At 30.1% G+C, this 12,084-nt stretch overlaps 1 long non-coding RNA gene and 1 pseudogene across 1 annotated transcript; one reads left to right on the top strand and one right to left on the bottom strand.

Moving 5' to 3' along the window:
* Positions 1 to 298: 298 nt before the first annotated feature.
* LOC131841054 (uncharacterized) lies at positions 299 to 4,220 on the bottom strand. Its single transcript, XR_009357435.1, has 3 exons — positions 4,130 to 4,220; positions 3,990 to 4,049; positions 299 to 421 (listed from the first exon to the last, which is right to left on the bottom strand). It is a non-coding gene; the product is annotated as an uncharacterized LOC131841054 (long non-coding RNA).
* A 6,372-nt stretch (positions 4,221 to 10,592) lies between these two features.
* LOC131841055 (B-cell receptor-associated protein 31-like) lies at positions 10,593 to 11,208 on the top strand (annotated as a pseudogene).
* The last annotated feature ends 876 nt before the right edge of the window (positions 11,209 to 12,084 follow it).

The raw sequence follows: 12,084 nt of genomic DNA, 5'->3' as shown, positions 1-12,084 counted from the left end.
ACATAATATACATAGAAATCACCCAGACCAATACAAACAATCATACGCATGAAGATAAATCTTTGTACAGTGTTAGAAATCGAACCCTACGATAATCAGAAATACGGTGTATGCGGTAAACCTCTAGACCACTGAGGTCCTATTACCTACACAACATTCATTGTTATGTAGATAAAGTCCGCCAATAATAGTTTTTATCGCATATGACGTATATGTGTACAGATTATTATAACATACCTTTGTGGCTGTAATTAAAATTAAATAAACAGATAATAAAAATAATACTAACATCAAATGGATCAATGGAGTCATTACATACACTTTGATTTTTGTCTGTTTTAATTTGTTCTCCAATTGGATGGTTGGTGACATAATTTCTTGGTAATACATTTGGTGATGTAGACAGTTCTTTTGAACTGGCCTGTAACAAATTATACAGCTTTAATCAGTGTACATTTCAAAAACATAAAAGTTGTGGAATGCCCATAGTCTACTTTCAAATTAATAAAAAAAATTGTCTATGAGCATATCACAATGTTCAAGTTATTTACTAGGAAAGTTTTATCCAGGGCATTTTATAACAATCAGGTCTTTTTTTAAATTCAATCCAATTTCCAATTGATCCCTTATATCATTATTTCTTTATGCCATATTCATTTATCAGGTTGCGTATTATAGGTGTGAATGTGTAACAAAGTGACATTATATTATACTCGCTACTCGCCCCGGCTTCGCACAGGTTACAGTTAGTTTATATATATATTTCAATATACAGCCTAAAAAATAAGTTTCAAGCTTCTAGCTTTAAAAATGACGATACTTTCATACAATCTTTCATCTCCTCTTTCAAACCCCTTACAAACCTTTTTCATTAATAGGTAACCTATGTCCTTTCTCAGCATTTAGACTATCGGTGTAGCAAATTTCATGAAATAATTTCTATATTCTTGAAAGTTACTAGGATAGCACCACGAGTCGAAAACGCTGACCAGGGAAACTTACTTAACAACGACTCTTCATATTACGAGTTATTTAGTAATTAAATAAATTTAAGCTCATTCACATACCTGACTTCGGAGTGAACAGTAAGTAGGATAATTATTATTAAGTTGCAGATTATCATTAATACTTTTACATTCAATTAGCATAAAGTAAATTTGTTTTTTTTAATTCCTCCGTCCGAGGCCTACATAATTACAGTTTATTGTGATACATACATAAATATTCATTTACCATCTCAATATATTCGCAATATTTTTATTTCTACTATTCTTAGTTTTTCATTACTTATCACATATCTATTACGTGTAGACACATATATGTAATAATAATATCTTAGGACAATTCACACAGCATCTAGTCCCAAGCTAGAGCTTGTGTTATGGGTACTAGACAACTGATAGATATCCTTAGATACATTTCTAATCCATACATAATATACATAGAAAACACACAAACCAATACGAACAATCATAGGCACTCATGGAAATAAATATTTGTACCATGTTAGAAAGCGAACCCGCGTTAATAGGAAATAAAGCAGTGTGGTACACTTTAGACCATCGAGGCCATGAATGTTATGTGCATAAAGACCGCCAATAATAGTTTTTATCGCAAAAACGTCACGTACAGATAATCGATAACATATCTTTGCGGCTTTCATAATTAATTCTATACATATAAATAAAATTGGAGTGTCTGTTTGTTAAATTGAAATAACCGTTTTTTATACATGCATATGAAAATAAACACGGTACATACACCAAAAAGACATTTTTTTAGAATTTTTGTCTGTCCGTCTGTTTGTTCCGGCTAATCTCTGAAATGGCTGGACCGATTTTGACAGGACTTTTTTTGGCAGATAGCTGATATAATTAGGAGTAACTTAGGCTACTTTTATTTTAGAAATATAAAATTAGATTCGCGGTGTCGCGGGTCGAGTCCGGTCGGGTGGTCGCGGATAAGTGCGGACAAAGGCGCAGGAACAGTTAGTAGTTAATAAAACAGTACTAACATCAAATGCATCAATTGAGTCATTATTGATTGATTTTTGTTTGCTTTACTTTGTTCTTCAACTGGATGGTTGATAACATATTTTCTTGGTAATACATTTGGTGATGCAGGCAGTTCTTCTGGACTGACCTATAACGAATTATACAGTTTTAAACAGTAAACATTTCAAAAATATGACAGTTATGGAATGCCCAAAGTATACTTTCAAGTTATTAAAAAAAATGTCTATGGGCATATTACAATTTTCAAATTATTTATTGTATCTATGGGATACAACTTTTTTATTTTTCATTTCATAACTTTCAGGTTTTTTTTTTAAATCCAATAGGTTACAATTCATCCTTTATATCAAATAATTCTTTGTCATATTAATTTATCAAGTTGTTTGTGCATTACAGGTGGGAATGTGTATTGTGTAACTAACAAATACACGTATTATTATTATATTATAAATAAGGACTAGATTACAGACAAATATAAATTAATTTAAAATCGGTTCATAGACAGCTTTTTACTTTATCAACTTACTCAGACCACAGGCTACCATCTCCTACTGTGGGTTCTCGCTTGGAACAAACAGAATATAGATAGCGTCATTGCAATCAAATGAATTACTTAATATCATGCAAACATTCAAAACATATAATCTATATTTAAAAAGTCAATAAATTGTTAGAATGATATAATGGAGTAAATTTTGCATTGTTTCAACTTTGCGTTTATGTTTCCAAACTATGACTACTAGATGGCACTTTTTTCATTTGCATCACCATATTACAAACGTTTACTTCATATTTATTAAAAGTAAGCACTTATTATTTCATGTTTCTAAATTAAACAAGTAAGATGTTGGAAGCCTCAAGTGGATATTGACTCGAAGCAAGGAAGGCTGCATCATCAGCAAATATTGCTGTTGTAATTTCAGTACTTTAAGCTAAGTTGGGTGTGTACAAATTGTGTAAGTCAGGCGCTAGTACAAAGCCCTGTGGTACTACTGCAAGGATTTCTTAAAATCCTGAGGTGCAGTCTTTTTTCCTTTTTTTTCATAAGTTTTTCTAATTTTTCTGCATACTCTATGAACTTGTTCAACAGTGGAATGTCCTTTTCGAAATCCGAAATGATGATTGGGGATAATAGATTTTTCTTTGAGAACATTTGTAAGTCTATGTAGTCGGGATATTTACAAGTACTCAATTTTTATATTATTTAACTCATATTGGTAATTTTTTAGCAATGCTATAGCAATTGGTGCTATATTGCTTATAATTTTACATGCCAATTATATTGTTAACTATAATTATGATTACTTAAAAATAAATGTGATTAATTGTTTTGGCCATACAATCTATACATATAAATAAAATTAGAGTGTCTGTTTGTAATATTGAAATAACCATTTTTACTACAAACATATGAATATAATAAGGTATATACACCAAAAACACACTTTTTAAAATTTTTGCCTGTCTGTCTGTCTGTTTGTTCCGGCTAATCTCTGAAATGGCTGGACAAATTTGAACGGGACTTTTTTGGCAGGTATCTAATGTAATAAGTAGTAATCTTAGAGCTACATTTATTTTAGAAAAATATAGTATAATTCCATGCGGACGAAGTCGCGGGAACATTTAGTAAGAAATAAATATACTGTATTCTTAATTAAGTAATTTCATTGTACATTCAAAACATGTTCCTTGACCCAAATAAAGTTATATATACTGAATTTAATCAATAATTTTTATTAGCCAGAACAAACAGACAGACAGACAAAAATTGTTATTTTGGTGTATGTACCGTATTTATATTCGTATGCATGTATTAAAAAACAGTTATTTCAATGTTACAAACAGATACTCTAATTTTATTTATATGTATAGATTTGATATAGAGAAACTAAAAATTTTAAGTATTTGTCCAAAACGATGTATTGTAAATGTATTAAATTTTATATATTAAACTATATTTGTAAATAAACTTACACTGAAGAATTTGTTTGTTCAAATTTGGATTTGTTCTCTGAGATTTGTTGGTCGTTGGTGCTGTAATTAATAATCTATTATATAATTACATCATCAGCACAAGGAATTAAAATAGGTATACATAAAAAAAATTAATAAACCTCAAGCGTATATCATTTCATAAATCTTGGCTAACTTTCGTAACAGAATTTAATATAGAGGAATTTTCTTTTAAATCCATCTTCTAAAATTAACTTTAATAATTACATACCCTACATATAATTGATTAAAATATTAAATAAAATGAAAAAGACAATCAGAAATTAATCAAAATTCAAATTCAAATAGATAAGATACCTGCCTTATAGTTAGTTTTTAAATCCCGGAGGCTAAATTGACAGGTGTGAATGTCAAATTTTCAAATAATGTTACCAGCTTTAAGGAGTAGCTACGGTACCGATTTGTTTCATCGGAAACTTTATTATATTATATAACTTTAAGGGACGTTTCCACAACAAAATTTAAAATTTGCGTATATATATGTATTGGTGTTTCCATTACTGTCGTCATAGTCGTCATAGTCTATTTTAAATAGGTATTTGTTTTATAGACATACAGTGCAAAAACTGTTCTTGAGTTTCTTAATAGTTCAGTGCAAAGAATATTATTTAATCAGGTACAATCTCATAGTCAAATATTGTTGTATAATTCTATAATTACAACAAAATAAATTATTTACAAAACCTATATAAAAAAGTACATGAATATTAAAACTGCATTATTCACATTTCGTCAACAGAACTATATACAAACTTATATAGAGACGGATAATTTATTTTTAGCTTTTTAAAGCAATACATAAAATAGAAATTAGTTAATCAAACAAAGTATACCATGAGTTTCTACTATCTCTACAATGTTATTGTTACACTAGAAATAATATTCCATATGTTCATAAGAAGTACAGCAAAGTAGAGCTGGTAGTAAACCTCGGATGTTAAAAAATGGTAACCCATTGATTTTGCAATGACAGTGACTTTGGCGGGAAGTCAAATTGAGCGGGTGTTTTAAATTTTTCTCCTTTTTTGATTTTTTATTTTAATTGTAATTTTATTGTAAATATTGTATATCTTATTGTAAATACCTAAATAATAAATCAAGCAAAGAAAATGAGTGATAGTAGCGACGGGGGAAACCCCGTCGACCGTGGAAAAAGTCAACGCGGCAAAAAACGGAAGATGTCGCCGAATCATTTAATTATATCCGAGGACTATAAAATGTATACAAAACCCAATTACAAAAGACAGTTTCCTGAAAATCATAGTGTAGATTGTGTTGTCTATGTAGAATCTACAGAAAATGAAAAAGTAGGGAATAAAAACCCCATTACTTTAACAAAGTTATTCACCGAAAATGTGAAAGGCATTGCAGGTGTACACAGAGTAAACGCCTATAAAATAGGTGTGACCTTTCGAAAGCCCGCACCAGCCAATAATTTTTTAAAAATGGACAATTTTTTAAACAAGTATAAATTCAAGGCTTTTGTACCAGCATATATCACAGAAAAAACTGGTATCATAAGATACGTACCGACAGACATGTCCAACGAAGATATTTATAAAAGTATTAGTTGTGATACCGAAGTGATATCCATCAAACGTTTTATGAAAAAAGTAGAGGGAAAACTATCTCCATTGGGCACTGTAGCCGTCACATTTGCAGCTACCACTTTACCACAATATGCCTACATACAATTATTTAGATATCCTGTACACACTTATATTCCACCATTAGTCCAATGTTACAAATGTCTGAAGTTTAACCATTCAGCTAAAGTATGCCGTAGCTCACAGATGTGCTCATCATGTGCTGGTCAACACTCATACAAAGAATGTGATGTAGAAGAAATCGTTTGTATCAATTGTAGTGGTAACCACTTAGCAATTTCGAGAGATTGTCCCATTAAAAAGAAGAAAATTGAAGAAAAAAGAAGTAAATATGTCAATCACTCCTATGCCGCTGTTGTGAGTATGCCCTCAAGTAGTACAACCCCAAAGTATATCCCACTTTAGAGAAATCTTTAAATGTATATAATTCACAATTTAAACAAAATGTAAATAATAATAATACTGCATTCAATGCAGATCAAATTGTAAATAATGAAATTATAATTAATGCATTAGTTAAATCTCTTGTTGCTCTCGGTAACAACAAAGAGAAAATGTCAATAACTAATAAGACAATAAAAGAAATATTGTTGTCAAATTTAATTTAATGAATACATACTTAAATATAGCCCAGTTTAATATACAAAGCTTACAGAGTAAAAAAGCTCTGTTGCAAAAATACATGAATGAACAAAATATTGATATCTGTCTCATTAATGAGACATGGCTTAAAAGTAACAGTAAAATTCCTAAATTTACATCCTATAATTTCATATTCAAAAACTCAGTAAATACACACAATGGAGTGGGTATTTTAATAAAAGAAAATTTTAAATATAATATCATAACTACTACTTTTTATGAATCAGTTCAGAATATATATGTATTGCAATAGAAACATCCATAGGCAAATTAAACATACTATGTGTGTATTGTCCTCCTAATGGAAGATTTGATACCAACAAACTGAAAAAGTTCTACTTAGTGCTCCTAAGCCATGTCTCATTATGGGTGATTTTAATGCACATCATATTTTGTTTGGTTGTCATACAAACAATAGTAGAGGTAATAACATATACAATCTCATAGATGAACTTGACTTATGTGTGTTAAATGATGGTAGTCCAACCACCACCATTCAATCACCAAACAGGCAGGCATCAGCAATAGATATAACATTAGTTAGTCCCCGAATAGCTCCTCTCTGTGAGTGGAAAGTCCATGATGACCCGATGGGCAGCTATCACTATCCAACTCACGTAAGTGTAAATGTGAGGCCAACAGTGTATGAGGTCCGACCTGTAGAAGAAAAATTTTTATATAATAAAGCAGACTGGTCGAAATATTTTTCTTTATCAGAAAGTATTTTTTCCTACTTAAATGTACATAATAATGTAAATAATGACACACCATTACAATTTTATAATAATTTTGTTAATATTTTATATGACATCAGAGACAAGACAGTACCAAAATCAAAGTTTAAACAAACTATACACACTTTAAGAAAACCAGTGCCTTGGTGAACAAAAATGTGATGATGCTGTTCAACAGTCTAAGAGAGCCCTTTTACAATATAGAGTTACCCAACAATTGTTAACTTCATAAATTATAAAAAAAGTTGATGCTAAAAAAAAAAGAATTCTAAAGAGAACAACATAGATTCCTGGCAAGAGTTGTGTAGTAGCTTCAATAGAATGACACCTATTTCAAAAATATGGAGTTCCATTAAAAAGTTTAAAAGGATAGGTACATCTTCCAACAAAAATTTTAATGATGACTGGGTACAAAGTTTCTTAGATATGTTGACAGCTCCATCACAATGCAATGATGCAAATTTAGTTGATATATTGAATCAATCTGATAAAAATGACAGTGACTCCTTTCTCAACAGACCCTTTACACTGGCCGAGCTTCATATTTCGCTTAAGAGTAGGAAAGATACAACACCAGGTTTGGACAATATTACATATAAATTAATAAAGCAGCTACATCCAAATGCAATTAAAATACTATTAGATATATACAATAAACTTTGGGAGAATTTAATAATACCGGAATCCTGGAAAACCCAGTGTGTTATTCCAATTTTGAAACCTAATAAGGATATTAACTGTGCATCATCTTATAGGCCCATTTCCTTGTCATCGTGTCTAGGCAAACTATTTGAAAACATGTTAAAATTACGTTTGGACTACTTTACTGAAACAGAATAAATTGCCAGATATTCAGTTTGGATTCAGAAAAGGCAAAAGTTGTTCTGAAAGCTTTGTAACTCTTATATCCCTATTAAAAAAAGCAAAATTAAGTCATTCAATGTTTTGTGTATTTTTTAGATGTTAAAGGTGCTTTCGATAATGTAAATATAGAATCCTTAATTCATGTGCTACATAATTTAAATTTTACCTGCAAAATATTAAACTGGATTTTAATTTTTAAAAAACAGAACTGTTTATGTTAAGTATAATAATATCCTACATGGACCTAAATATGTTAACAGGGGAACAATGCAGGGAGCAACCCTGTCCCCTCTATTGTATGGCTTGTATACATCTGAGATACTACAAAAGTTAACATACTACAGTTTGCAGATGATTTGCTTTTATACACTGAGAGTCAAAGTTTGCCTTTGGCTATAAATAATATAAATACTGCACTAAATCAATTACAAAAGTGTTATTCAAATATTCTAAAACTAGAAATCAGTTCAGAAAAAAGCTCTGTGTTAGTATTTAGTAGAGATACATTCACACAATCTAATCTTAAAATTATGTATAATAACAAAATAATACCCATTGTCCATCAACACAAATTTTTAGGTATAGTTTTGGACAATAAATTAAAATTTGATAAACATATAGATTACATTTGTCAAAATGCAATGAGGAGCATAAATATTTTAAGATGTTTAGCAGGGACTTACTGGGGCTCTGATCCCAAAACACTCAATATACTGTATAAAAGCATAGTCAGAAGTCATTTTGATTATAGTAGTTTAGCCTATATGACTGCTAGTACCACGTTGTTGAGGAAATTAGATGTTATACAAAATATAGGGTTGAGAATCGTCCAGAGTGGAGCTATCGTTCCACCTTCTATAAATAGTATGGAAGTTGAAAATTGTATACCTCCATTGTATCTCTAAGACGTTTGCAACTTCTTGAAAGATTTTGTATAAAAGAATTCTCTTTAAGTAATAGTATTGTGCTTAAAATATTTTATATCTTTTTAGCTTTCCTGATTAGTTGTAGGTTCCCCCATGTCATCTGTTATTGTTTTGGGATCATTATACCTGAAATTTCAATAATAATGACACATGTTAAAAATGCTACAGGTGGAATATATATAAATGACAAATGGCCAGTATACAAATGTATATGTAATTCACTAATCTGTTCCTTGACACTACATTTCATTTAGATTTAATATATAACAAATATGACTTTGCAGAATTTTTAAATAAGAAATCAGAATTTTATGTTATTTATACCGATGGTTCTAAAAATTTAAATGATGTTAAAGCAGCTTATTATGATCCACAAAAGAAATATACTAAATGTATTAAACTCAAAAGTAATTGCAGCATCTTTACAGCCGAAAGTTATGCTATATTAAGTGCTTTGTTATATGTTAATAACCTTGTAAATAATGTAAATATACTAATAGTTACTGATTCAAGAGTGTATTGGAGACTTTATCCAGTGGCAATTGTACATATAAACAAAATTATATTATATATGAAATAAAAAATAGGTTAATAACTTTAAGTAAAGATAAGAATGTAGAATTTGTATGGGTACCCTCACACAGTGGCATACCTGGAAATGCGGTCGTAGACTTGGCAACTCGTCAACAATATGATGAAGATCAGACAGAGCTCAAAAGTGCCATTTACCGGACTACTACCAATATTTTAAAAGTAACTTACGAAGAGCAGTGTGGAAAGAGTACTGGAACATAAACTAAATAGAAAATAAAGGAAAATGGGTATGCAGAATTACAGCCAGACTTACCAGTGACACCTTGGTACAGCAAATTCAAATACAAGAATAGGAGACTTATCACTATCATCAATCGTCTACGTTTCGGGCCATTGTTTAGTTCCATCCCATCTCAAACAGAATTAGTAATCACAATGACAAATAGATGCAACCAATACCTGTTTCAAGATAAATGCTGACATAAACCATATTATATTTGAATGCCAAGTTTTCAATATACAACGGTTGATTCTTTGTCAGTGACATTAGTGACATCGCAGTTGAGAACACTTCACAAAGTATTCCCCGCCGCGTTCAAGATTTGCTATCTCACTTTGCATATTTTATTCCAATATGTATAACTACATTGTTATACTGTGGAAAAAATTTAATATTATAATGAATTATTACTGTTAAAATTGTACTGTCTAAGCTTATATAATATTGTTTATTTCTTACGTTTTGTATTAAATTCATTATAAAAATGTATTCGACTGAAGGACTTGTATCCATGGTCATGAATAAAGCATTATTAAAAAAATAAAAAAGGCGAATGATAAAGTTGTTCGACATTATGGTTAGTATCAAGAATATTACGAAATTACTGGATTTGAAAATACTACAGACAAAAGTAGCGTTTCATTCTTTTTTCTTCCCAGTATTCCTTGTAACCAAAGTTCAAAACTATCAATCCTCAAAATATACTATATCTGTTGATATTAATTAAACTGTGAATCGAAGTATCAGAAAAATAATTAATATTTTCTTTAATTCTCCGATATATTTCACGTTATCGATTTTATCATTTCTTTTAAAAAATACAGTCTTATCTAAACTTGTGAGTGTTATCGACTTTCCTGATAGATAAGCAATATTTTCATTTTACTAATATCAACCTGCGCGAAAAATTACGAAGAATCAAGAAAGAATTCCATCAGCATTTCCTTGAGCCAAACTATCTCTGGTAATTGAAGAGAATGTCTGTACAATGGACATTTATTGCAGGGTACCTGTACTTCGAAATAGCTGTAGTAATACTAATGATGTTGCCCATTTTTAGTCCTAGACGCTGGCACCAGTTCTTCAAGTCACGTTTGTTTTCCATACCCAATCCCATATAGGTGTCTATTTACATATTCCTGGGCATTTTTAGAGTATTCCCGTTGGATGCTATCAGAGAAATGAGGAAATATGCACATTCTGTGATGTAGCCATGCAGCATTTAACTAGTGAAATGAAAGGGAATGTGAAATTATTGAGCCCAGAGAAACTTTTACATCACTAGCTTTGCTATATTTTTACCATTTGTCATAAGACGTCTTATTACAATGCTGATAATCCAGATGAGCTGCGCGGAAGGCTGAAGCTATCATTAGGCAGGCTGATGATGACAGCCTGATTGGCTAGACAGTTTTGGCTAGTACAATAAGAGCACGAGTTTACAGAGCTAAGAGTACAGGCGAAGAATGATATGGAAAAATGTCTAGCTTCATTAGAGGAAGAGAAAGAGAAAACAAAAGAATTGAGAATGAAGCAGAAAAATGGAAGTCCAAGTATGAAGAGATTGTGTCTAATGGACAAGGTGATAAATAACTCTCTTGTTATAAACAATGGTAATTATTTGATTCTGTGATTATAATGGGGACTGATTATGCTTTATTTGTGCTCAAGTTGTAGTGAGATTAAGAATGTATTATGTTACTAGTCAATTTTAATTGTGTACAAATTTTTTTGGTATTCTAAATTGCCATATAATGAAAATAGACTAGTGATACTTTTTAGTTCTATCAATGTGTCAAAAAATGCTTAACTGAAATTACGTTTTGTGGGTTTTTTATCTTTTTGGTTTTTCAAGTCTCAATTCTGACAAATAAGTATAAAATCTGAATGTGAATTTTACAGGAAATAAATTTAAAACAGGTTGTTGCACAAGGTAAAAAAAATATTAATCTGTACTAATCAAAGATCTTTTCTATTGTTATGCATTTGTCATTTCAACAGTAAAAATTTTTAAACTAATATATTCATGGGTGCAGTTCTTTGGTTATGTATAACTAATTGTATTTTCTTTTAGACAATTATTAAGATTGATCTTAAGTGATTCAATAATTCATGACAGTATTTTTTAATATTTTGTTTTGAAGTGTATCATAAGCACATAACATAATTAAATATTCCATCTTTTTTTATCTATTACTTACAAATGGTGTAATAGTACTGAAAATAAATAAATACTTCATAGAATAAATAAGTATTAATAAGTATATGAAAGAAAATATTAGTATCATATTATATCGTATTAATAATGAATCAATAATAAAACCTGGCAATCACATTTAGATATCTCATCTAAAAAGCCAAGCTAGAGTCTATATTTTGGGTACATAGACTTCTTTGTATATACATAAAAATGTCCAGGCATAAAAATCATACTCATAAATAAGATTTTTGCATCGCGCTCGGAATTGT

The sequence above is a fragment of the Achroia grisella genome, unplaced genomic scaffold (genome assembly GCF_030625045.1).
Source record: "Achroia grisella isolate CSIRO2021 unplaced genomic scaffold, CSIRO_AGI_Agris_v1 utg1571, whole genome shotgun sequence".
In the NCBI taxonomy this organism is placed as follows: Eukaryota; Metazoa; Arthropoda; class Insecta; order Lepidoptera; family Pyralidae; genus Achroia; species Achroia grisella.
This window is presented reverse-complemented; position numbering and strand designations above follow the sequence as displayed.